The sequence below is a fragment of the Pyrus communis genome, chromosome 5 (genome assembly GCF_041283825.1).
Source record: "Pyrus communis isolate YQ-2024b chromosome 5, ASM4128382v1, whole genome shotgun sequence".
In the NCBI taxonomy this organism is placed as follows: domain Eukaryota; kingdom Viridiplantae; phylum Streptophyta; class Magnoliopsida; order Rosales; family Rosaceae; genus Pyrus; species Pyrus communis.
The window spans coordinates 5,947,524-5,958,944 of NC_142569.1; the positions used below are offsets into that span (position 1 = coordinate 5,947,524).

The 11,421-nt window shown below is 36.3% G+C and overlaps 1 pseudogene; it reads left to right on the forward strand.

Annotated features, from left to right (window-relative positions):
• Positions 1 to 1,736: 1,736 nt before the first annotated feature.
• On the forward strand, positions 1,737 to 3,725 carry LOC137724634 (uncharacterized; annotated as a pseudogene).
• Positions 3,726 to 11,421: the final 7,696 nt, after the last annotated feature.

An 11,421-nucleotide genomic window follows, 5' to 3' on the forward strand; every position in this document is an offset into this window, starting at 1 on the left:
ATACTACATTTGCAATCCCTACACGTAGGAAGCAACGGGTTACTCTTCCTGATGCCGCTTCATGTGATCATATACTAGCAGTGGGATTATATGTGATTCCTGCAGGGGGAAGATGCTAATGCCGAGAATAGCTATAGGGTTGCGAAATTTTCGAACTATTCACATCCTTGGCATGCCTCCATGTACAATGTGGATATATTCTCTTCCGAGACTGGTGAATGGCGGGTTTCATCTATAACAGCTCCGTATACACTCCTTTTCCACCTGCTCCCTGGGAATATTGTTCGATTGGCATACAATGGGATGCTGTTTTGGATGGGTACTGTTATTAATTAATTACAAAATGCAGTACCTTTCTGATTGGATTTGATCCGTTCAACTTGAAGAACAAGAACAAGAACAAGAGTGCTAAATCTACTGATGATGGCATTATTGATATACAATGTCTTGTTGGATCTGATGATGCGGAGTCGGGAATTAGGCTTGTGTGTGTGTCCCAAGGATGTCAGCAACTGTGCAACTACGATGAATATTATTCACTTGTTCCGTCTGTTTGGGGTTTGAAATTAGATGTAGAGTGTTTAATCTTGAAACACAGGGTTCTCATGGACCCAAATATACTTTTGGGCAATCAATGGGCCCGGCACTCCCCAGTTGTTAAACTGCTCGCTTTGGATCCAAATAACAACATTCGTACAAGTGAGTGGTCGAAGATAGCTGAAAATTGTTCGAAAAGAGGTCATTTCTTACCATTGATTTCAAACCCTTGGTGGCCAACTCCAGTCCCTAGACTATGCAGCGCAGTAGATTCCAAATCAACTTCATGATAAAGTTTGTTTTTTTTGGTATTTTGGTTGATTGTTTGGATTAGTTTCTTAGGGTTAGAATGTTAGAGAATGGAGAGAACTTGGATATGTGATTGACGGCTTACAAGGCTGTGCTAGATGCAGCAGCAATAGTTTCATTACGTAGGTGAATGTTTGTAGGGTATGGTGCATTGCCATGACCCATACTTCTTCAAGAGAGTGATTGACAAGAGACTTAACCAACCATTTCATCCTTACTACTCCAGGTTAAATCCTAGCCCTTCTTTTAGGTTTTAAGTGATCTAATTTGGAGTGTACACTTGTCACTCACACACTCACACATACATTTAAATTGAAAAACTAGCCGTTGAGACTAAAAACCCTTCATTTCTTCTTTCTTCTTTCTTCTTTCTTCTTTGATGCAGACAGCAGCCATGCTTGGGAGCTCCTTGTTGCCTTCAATCCCTCGACTCCAGAAGTTGTTTAGCTTCCAACACTTCAGAAGCGGTAATTTCTCATTCTATTTCGACAAATGGCAATCGAAGGCAAAAACCTATAAAATTTGTGTTTTCAATGTTATAGTATCAAATTCAAGGGTGTATGTACACATGCGAATAATACCAGCGAATTGTGTTGGATTTTCTATACTTAGGGTTTTTTTTAATGTCACCGCAAGCCTTCAAAATCTCAAGACCGGCCTTAGAAATAATTGAATAGATATTTTTCTCCGGACTGGAAATATGGAATAGATTATAGAGTATATAAGTACTTTTTGCCAACAATAAAACTGCTCGTTATAGTCCGAGTGCATGTAACCACCAAGATTAGCTTTCAACGTGATAAAATGGACTCCCCCACTTTCTTTCTTGCCAACCGTTTGAAAGTTTAAAATTAAACCCTCTCAAGAGATTCACACACGCAAACTTCTCCATGGCTTCCATTTCTGCAACTTCCCTCCTCCTCCTCCTCCTCCTCCCAATTTCAGCCTCCATATACACAACTCTTGCTACGTCTGTCATAGAAGACCTCAAAAATTTAAAACCGCCTCATGATTTCAACTCCACGATAATGAAAAACTGCCATCACAACCCATCTCTCAGATACTGCAGTTCCTCACCTGTGGACCTTGATGAGATTTTCAAGTCCACCATCGTCGCAAGCCATCTCTGCAATGAGTCCAAGAATCCAAACTGCGTCGAATCATTCCCTAAAATAGACCTTCAAAACCGCCCAAAGATCGCGCCGCTCTACTTGTCATTCAACTTCTTTTGGAAGTATTGCCCTTTGAGCATCTTAACTATTGATGTGTCCAACAATTCCTTGGAGAGCAATTTCCCCATTGATGTTCTTCAATGCACCCAACTCCAAGCTCTTGATATGAGCCATAATGACCTTTACGGCGATGTCCCAATAGAGAGCTTCTCTCCCCTTGCCAACGTCACTTCTCTTAATTTATCATATAATCACTTCTCCGAGAGTAAAATCTCTGATGCCCTCTTCTTTAAACGGTTCAATTCTTCGAATTTTCTCCATTCGGGTCTCCCCCCCCCCCCCCCCCCCCCCCCAATAAGAAAAAGTTCAGGATCAAGGCTGTAATCTTGTTGGTTGGTTTTCCGATCTTTGTGATCCTGATGGTGTGTTGGTTGGGGTGGCTTTGTTTCCAGAGGCCTGATTTTCTCCCAAGAATGCTTCGCAGAAAGTATTGGTTTACACCAGCAATGCTCAAGGCAGCAACAAATGGATTTTCGAGAAGAAATTTGAAAGGCAAGAGTGAAGCAGTTGATATCTATAGGGGAACTCTGAGAGGTGACACTGAAGTCAGGATTGAGATTTACAGAAGTGAAAACCACCCAAACTTGATCGAAGAGTGCAAGGTTCTCGTTCAGTTACGCCACAAGAACTTGATTAGCGTATTGGGTTGGTGCAAGAACAGAAGGTTGAGAGCCATCGTGACCGAATGGACGGAAGGAGAGTGCCTTGAGATGTGGCTATTGGAGTCAAACAGTACACCATGGAATCACAGGCTGAAGATATTGATGGGGGTTGTAGAAGGCATGTGTTATCTGCAGGAGGAATGGCCTGAAGTTGGATATGATCTCAGGACAAGCAGTATCTTGCTGTCAAACAATCTGGAGCCGCGAATTTCGAGGTTTAAGATCGGGAGATCAAAGCAGCAGAAGTAGAAGTAAGTCGATCCATGAAGCTGCATCATTTCGATCTGTTTCTTTTTTTTTTTTTTACCTCTTAATTTGGTTAACTTCTAATGCAAAAACTTGAAATTTGGTTCAGAGATCTACAAGTTAGGAGTGCTTCTACTAGAGATGCTCGTAAACAGGCGGCCGCAGGAAGACTTCGAGACAGGCGAGGCTGGGTTTCTCGAGTATATCAGAATGCATTATCCTGGAAATTTGCAGAAGGTGACAGACCAGAAATTGGAACTGACACAAAATACTTTTGATCAAGCTAAACAGGCAATAGGGCTAGGGCTAATGTGCACAGATCTATCCAGCAACCAACAACTAAGCTTGGTTCAAGTGTTTGATATCATGAGTAGAGCCTACCAGTCTTGCAGGGTTTTAGCATCTCATACTTGGGAAAGAATACATGCCGAAAGAGGTAGAGGCCACAAGCGCATGCAATCGAGATGAACCTTTAAATTCATCCAACTTCGGAAATTCAATTCTATGCAAAACTATTTTATGTTCTTGTGTTTTCCATCCGAAATACTTTAATTTTCCATGTGAATTGTAGAGTTCCAGTATGGTATAAGAGATCGATGTCCTTATTTGGTTTCATAACCCGTTCCACTTTCAACAGCTTCTATTTCTACACAAAATATTGTATTTTGCGTTGCAACGGACAGCAGACAACATCAGAGTAGAAAATGTAACCAATGAATACGCATCATCAAGACCATCAAAGAACAGAACTTGCAGGTGAATACAAACTGGTTCTTGTACATTACTTAGGGGTAGCCCATTACAGGAAGTCAGGACCAAAATGTAATGTCAAAAAGTAGAGTGTGTGTGTGTGTGTGTGTGTGTAAGTTCAAGCTGGGATTGCTCACTTGATGACTCCAGGTCTATTGGCTTGCACTTCAGATCTTGTCCGATGGACCTTCTTTGGCAACTCACTAGTTAATGCATACATTTTCACAGAAAATATTTCCTCAGGCAACCCCCTTTGATCCTGATGTAAGGAAAAAACTGGAATTATAAACGAAGAAGATTTGGATGCTAACGGCAGAAGAGATTTCATATGAATTCACCTAAAGACAGTTATTTAATGAATCATGGCTAAACGGGTCTAGGCTAAAACGGCGTCGCACAGCGGCTAAGATGAAGTCTTTTGAAAGTAACTCGGAGCATAAGATGGAGTGACGCTGCATGAAAAAGTAGAAACCTAAAGTCTCGACGATGACGATGAAAGCGCCAGCTAATAGCTTATACCTACGTGGCTGTCCTTAAGCTTCTGTGACGTGGCATGAGCACCTGTATCATGTCCGATCACTTGAAGAAATTTTTAGTTGTGACGGGAACACAAGTAATACACCACATGTTTTAATATGAATGGTGGAAAATTTTATTTTTTAAGTTATTAATTTTTTAGCACACATCCCACCATTTGTTTAGTAACACGTAGTGTACCACCCCGTATACCGATCACACTGAAAAATCTCTCACATAATACAAACAACCACATCAACAAGTTTTCGATTATGGACATGTTGTCTACATTTTTGACTTATCGATACTTCAAACTATCAAAATATACATAAAAATTTATTTTCAGCAATACACGATTGTCCGACCAAGAGTCACTGAATGGTACCAAAAGGGATGGTAGCTCGAAATACGATCATTCGTACTTCAAAAATTATTTGCAAACACCATCATACTCACAACCCACATGGCGTAGGTAAGAGAAAAACTTATATGACACTCAATGCTACAAGAGCAATTTACAACCGCACCATGTAGTTGCTTTTGTTGAAAGTGAATCTCACAATGGAAAAGAGAAGGACCTTGCATGTAATTGGATTATTCTTCATATTGACTATTAGTTTTATGATGTAACCTCAACTATCTTCATGGTATAGAGCACTTTGTCTCATGTATGAAGCTCAATGGACACACGTGCTCCACGTCATTCGATTTGTGTTGTTCACGTGTGAGGCATGAGAGTTCTCACACGTGAAGGTGCGTGTTGAAAGTATGAATCACAAATCGGAAAAATAAAATATTTTACATGTGTTTGTAAGTAATTGAGCTACTATTCATTTACTAATTAATTTTATGATGAAATTTCAGTTACACGTCCAAAACACTAAGGCGTTGGACGAATTTGCTTTTCAGACGATGAAGGCCTGTTGCCTCGTTAGGATTCCGGCAAGAAGCAACAGCATGACCTTTCTCCTTCTCCAGCAACTGTTTGACCTATACGAGACACAGAAAAATAAAAATGTCACAAATTTGAGGCCTCAGTACGTTATTAAGTCTCTCTTGACGCACCAAAAGTTCAAAGCCAAATAATTGAGAAGAAATGTTACGAAAACCTTGTTTTATCTGTGTATATATTGAATACATGCTACATATAAAAAAACGCAGAAAAGTTATATAAACATGTATAGTATAAATCAAATGAGCAAAGAAAAAGAAGGCTCATAAATTCAAGGCCAATTCCTTTGGAAGCACCCTGCAGCATGGAAACCCCACCTTCCCGTTTCCCAGCGGAAGAAGAAAGTGAAGCCCTTTGCCTCGTTACCCGCATTAGTCTCAGAGGTCTCATCGCCGCCATGGATGTGCAATGCTGGTTCAGAAACAAGTGCCTCCGTTTGTGCATCTTCGCGAAACCACCAATTCGGAAAGAGACCAACCGATCTTTCTGCATTGTTTGGAGCTTGCTTTTCTAAGCTCTGCAAAGTGCAAACTAGTCTGCTGGACCACTGGGATTGAACCAAGGAAGCCATGAAAATAATAAGTTCCTAGGTCATTGCAAATTTTGGTAACGTAACACTTTGATTATGTGGCTCATCAGTGGTGTAGCCAGGATTTTCAAATAATAGGGTCATAATATCAACCAAAAAGCTTCACTGGGTCATTTCGTCGAGCACCTAGTAAGCACCTGCGAATTCTTGTCAACATATGCCGAAATTTTATGTGAACATATGTCGACGATTACTATTACTTGTACATGCTTGTCGAGGGTGGATGTAGGATATTGTGAAGTAATATTGAAGACTTTCAAGACTTTTCAACTAAAACATATCATACAAGAAGAGAGAAAATGAAGACAAATATGATAGAAGAAAATAGAAGAAGTAGGACAAGGAGGTCCTAATTTAGGTTGCCTTAGTTGTTTGTTGGGGTCAAATACAATATACAAGCAAATATACATGGAGTTTTTAAAGTTATTGAGGTCAATGACAACCAATAATCCCATGCTGGCTCTGCCACTGTGGCTCATAATCTTTCACCTTTGTAGTATTTTTCCAGTTTTTCAGTCTTCAACTTTCCTACCAAAAGAGAAGCTTCGTTGGGCCAACAGGTGCAATTTGGGCTACTTTCTTGTAAACTTGGGTTGGACGCTAGAATTTGGGCGGTAAGTTTTGAATTGAATAAATTAAAAGAAAATCAAATAACATAAATAAACATGTATGTGTAAAATTAAAAATATATCTATATATATATATATATAAGTGGTGATATTCACACATCGAATTTTTACTTCTCACACACTCCTCTTAATTTTTGAACATCGAACTAAATGGATTGAAGAAGATCATAAATAAATATTAACAACAATATATGAAAAGTAAAAGAGAGTGTGAATAATAGTACTAAAAACAATTGTGTTCGCGGAAATGCTAATCAAAGTAGTGCCAATTTTTCTTAAAAAAAAACAGTAAAAATTAGTGCAAACTCAATCCAAGTAGCATCATAATTTGTTAACGAAGTAATGATGAGAAGTGTCATTTAGGCCATGATCTGACATCCAGAATTTCCTTGACACTTTTTCATTTGAAGTTCCATGATTTGATTCGAGTCATTCACGATTGTCCTATGCTGTATCATTATCTAAACTGTTAACTCACAGCAATCTAATTAGGTGGGCTAAAGCTTTTGGTGAATCTGCATTAAACGTGAAAGAATGCTAGTAACTTTCTCATATAAGTAGAGGCTACATAATAAGCCACAGTCAAATCATCAAAAGTCTCTAATTCATGCCTATATGTGTTTATGTTCGAGGTCTCAAATTTGAATTCTCATCAATATTCTTATATATTAATTGGTAAAACTAGAATATTTTTTTTTTTGGTTGGAAAAGTGATATCACACCTCACACTTTTGGCCTGCGCAGTTATATTCTTGGGTTTTCAAATTTAACACGCGTCTTGCTAAAAGAGATGAGATTTTTGAATTTTGACATGTATAGCTTCACGACCCACACGTGTCATGGAACTAATTATGTAGACAACCAATATTATTATTTTGAGGCAATAAACAAATAATATTATCTACACTAAAACGAAGGGGTGAGTTTAGTCTTATAACGGGCTAGCAATAATGAGGTTAAAATTTGCCTTTGACGAGAATCGAACCTAAAACCTCTCACTTACAAGCAAAGATAAATCTTACTAGATTGTAATACTAAGTGATAATACAATATTATTGTTATTAAAAACCAAAAATTTCAACACAAAATCATCAAAGTCATATATGGCCAACAAACCCTAATGTAGTAATATACAAAAAGATTGGGGTTGATGAGACGGACGGTACATTTATAGGTCCCACATAAATAATAGAGGGCGCACAATATAAAAGATAAGCCAAACCACTGCATGTTCTGACCATCAAAACTTCGAATTGTTACTGTACCATACCTTATAAATTCATCGACTAGATGTTTACATATATTCATTATTTATTGCTTTTTTATCTTCTAAATAATTAAAACATGAGTTGAAATCTCTATATATTCAAACCAAAAAAAGATGAAAACTTAACTGAGAGGCAAAAGAATAGGATGTTAAAAGTCGTTTTGCTGATCCTGTGTAAATGATTTCAATAATAACAAATTATTATGTTTGACCGTAAGATCGTGGTGCAGACACATAAATTTTTTTTGTACTTTCACTCTTAATTCTGTCAAGTTTCTTAAATAACACACAAGCTTTTGCAAACACCACCAATGTCATTTTTGATCATTTTTTTTTATTATTTTGCAGGGACAACTAGCCATTTTCAGTTGTTGTGAATCTAGTGATCGCTACAAAAATAAATCTTATAGTTGTGAGAGATATTTGGTGATAATAACTTGAGAATAAAGTAATTTTAAGTGAGATTACGATTGCAATAACTTGATGATATTATCGATACTTGGATTATGTAATTGCTTAATCATAATGTAGAGAACTTTTTTTAACAATAAAAAAAAAAAACCATGAAATTTGTGCATACAGTTAAAGAATAGAAATTATTATTTGCTCGCTTTCAAAATGTTAGAATAGTGGCTTAAAAAATGTCATAAAGAATACTTTCTAAAGTGTCAGCTAGAGCAAAAGAAAGCTCCTGCCTATAGTGTGGTAAGACCTAAAAGATAAACGGTTTGAATTACTAAAATACATTACAAAGTTAGTTCCTTAAAAACGTATATAAAAAATTATGTAGAAAAAATGTGCTACTTCTCCATCCCATATATATATATATATATATATATATTGTTCCTGCAATTGGTATATTACCAAGCATCTATATATATATGAAGACATTGAATGATCTTTCAAGTGCATATATATGAACAAATGTCGTAAGATTTTGTGATGAGTAAAAAATCACCAAACATTTCAAAAGGAGTATAAAATGGTCATGAAACTTTATGGCATGCCATAAATTATAACTCCAATTCTTTCTTTTCAAAATCATGGTCACAGTCACTCCCATTAACCCAGTTGCAACCAATCTTCGGTATGCATAATGACTCTTACCCCATCAATCAAGAACGTGAAACCATTTATGGAGAACTTTTTTGACTCTTCTTTCCTAAGTGTCAAATTGTAAGGGGTATATATGAGAACATGTACGCAAAGTTGATCGATTTGACAGAACTTGGTGCCACTATTTCCCAATAAACTGAGTGAAAGGTTGCTTCCATTACCAAAGGAGGCATAATGTTTGGACGTGCATGCAAGATCAAATCGTGATACAGTAGGTTCGGAGGACGTCTCAAATTTGAATTTCTTTTTTCTAATCCGAAGTTATTGCATCCCCGTCCCTCTTCATGGTCTCCTGTGATATAAGAAATAAAAGCAAAAAAGAACACTCGTTAGTCCTAGTTTCATTTCATATAGTATACAATATTATAAGTTAAATATCAACATTGATCATAAAAAGGAAACCAGACACACAACTAGTCACTTGATCAAGAAGGAAATTTACCAAGAAGAATTTCGGAAAAATTGATCAGTTTCTGCAAAAGCATTTTGTTGATATGTTTGCCTACATTAATTTCTAGTTCCCAAAAACTTTGAATTGCCAAATTATTTAAACCTGCAAATCCAAATACTTATTTATAGTTTCTTTTTAGTATATTGAATTTTTGCACTAGGGAGATGAGGAGTTCGGCTAATTAGTGTTACAAATGTTACATTTGGTATATTTATATTTAGCCATGCTAAATTTTTTATCATATATTTTTATTTTTAGTTTGTACCTATTTTTAATTTGCAACCCTTTTTTAATTTGACCAATTATCTTTTCAGTTTTAATTTGTACCCATATATTAAATTATTTTTGTGCCCATATATTTTAAAATGTTATTGGTATTTGTACCCATATATTTTTAATTTATTTGTACCCATTTTTAATTTTGCTAAATGTATCCATGCTAATTGTCACATCCCGCCCCGGGCCCCCATCACATCCCGGACTCGACTCCACCGTAGCATGATATTGTCCGCTTTGGGCCCCGACCATGCCCTCACGGTTTTGTTTATGGGAACTCACACAAGAACTCGCTTAACTTCGGAGTTCCTACGGAACCCGAAGCCAGTGAGCTCCCAAAAGGCGTCGTGCTAGGTGGAGATGAGAATATACATATAAGGCTTACATGATCCACTCCCCTGGGTGATGTAGGATGTTACAATCCATCCCCCTTAGGGGCCTGACGTCCTTGTCAGCACATTTCTGGTTAGGGATTGGCTCTGATACCAAATTGACACACCCCGACCCGGAATGTCCACTAGAACTCTGAATCAAGCTGTGTTGGCTTCATCACCTTCCAGGTGTCGGCCAGCACAGGTCGATTCGGAGTCCTAGTGGACATTCCGGGTTGGGGTGTGTCACTAATTATATGTATTTATTTTATGTTTTAAAATATATCAGTTGTTATTTTTTAAAATATGTTAATAATTATGTGGGTTGGGTACATTATTTTCTTGCTATAATTTTGTGAAGAACAATGTTACTCTCTAAAATTTATTTTTAAGTATTTATTATATTTTAAAAATATTATCTGAATTTGTTTAAATTTCATAATTTGAGGGATATTAAATGCATAACTGCATGAATTAAATCTCTTAATTAATATTAAGGATCTCGACCAAAATATTTAAACAAACAAAATTTAAGTCTAACAATTAGGTTGATTATGGACCAGAACCAAAATGATCCTTTTGAAATCACTCCAAACCTAAAAAGTATGAATTGTAGTTAGTCTAAACTAGTTCCTGGCATTCGTCAATTTAAAAATATATTATTTACTAAACCTTAAACAACATCGTTTTGCAATATCAACCGAAAAAAATATACGAGTACGTGAGCAAAGTAATGTCTTAAGAGAAAAGCAAGTCTTAAGTTCTTGTGCAATATATGTTTAGGGTTTATTATACAATTTTAATATTGGATTTGGTACCTACTCTCATATTTGTTTACCGACACACAAAATAAGTGAATTCACCACTCTTTTGTTCACACGAATCACATATAAGTCCAAGATGCAAGTCTAATCCAGAGATTTTTTAGGCCCAGGGCAACGTCAAAAAAGTGCCCTAACTTTATATAAGAAAATTATTTATTTTCTCACGTAAGACTTCAATAAAATTATACTTAGAAAAGCACTTCAAACTTAATAATTTAGAAACATAGAAAGACTAATTTATTTTATATCAAGAGAAAGAAACCAAAAAACTCCGGGCTTACAAGTAGATAGATGATGACTTTTGTTTTCCATACGAACTTTGAAAGTATTTTTGTATAAATCGTGAGGCGTTTTTTCTTATTTACTAACCATGTCAATATGGGACTAAAAAAATAATGATATTTTCGAGTCTGTAATTTATATGTATTAGTAATGAATAGTCACTAAATCAAACCTTTTGACAACACGTCATATAATTTGCAAATTTGCTCTAAAAATTTGGTCTACGTATTACTCATTGTTGAAGATTAGACTTGAATTGAAACAAATATTTAAAAATAACAACCCATATAGCTACTAGCTGGTAACTAAAAATAAATTAACAATCAAACAAAAATTTGTAAAAATTGAAAAGAATAAACATGCACATAGCATTTCGAACTTAGGACCTCCCTTCAATTTTAAACAACAAAAA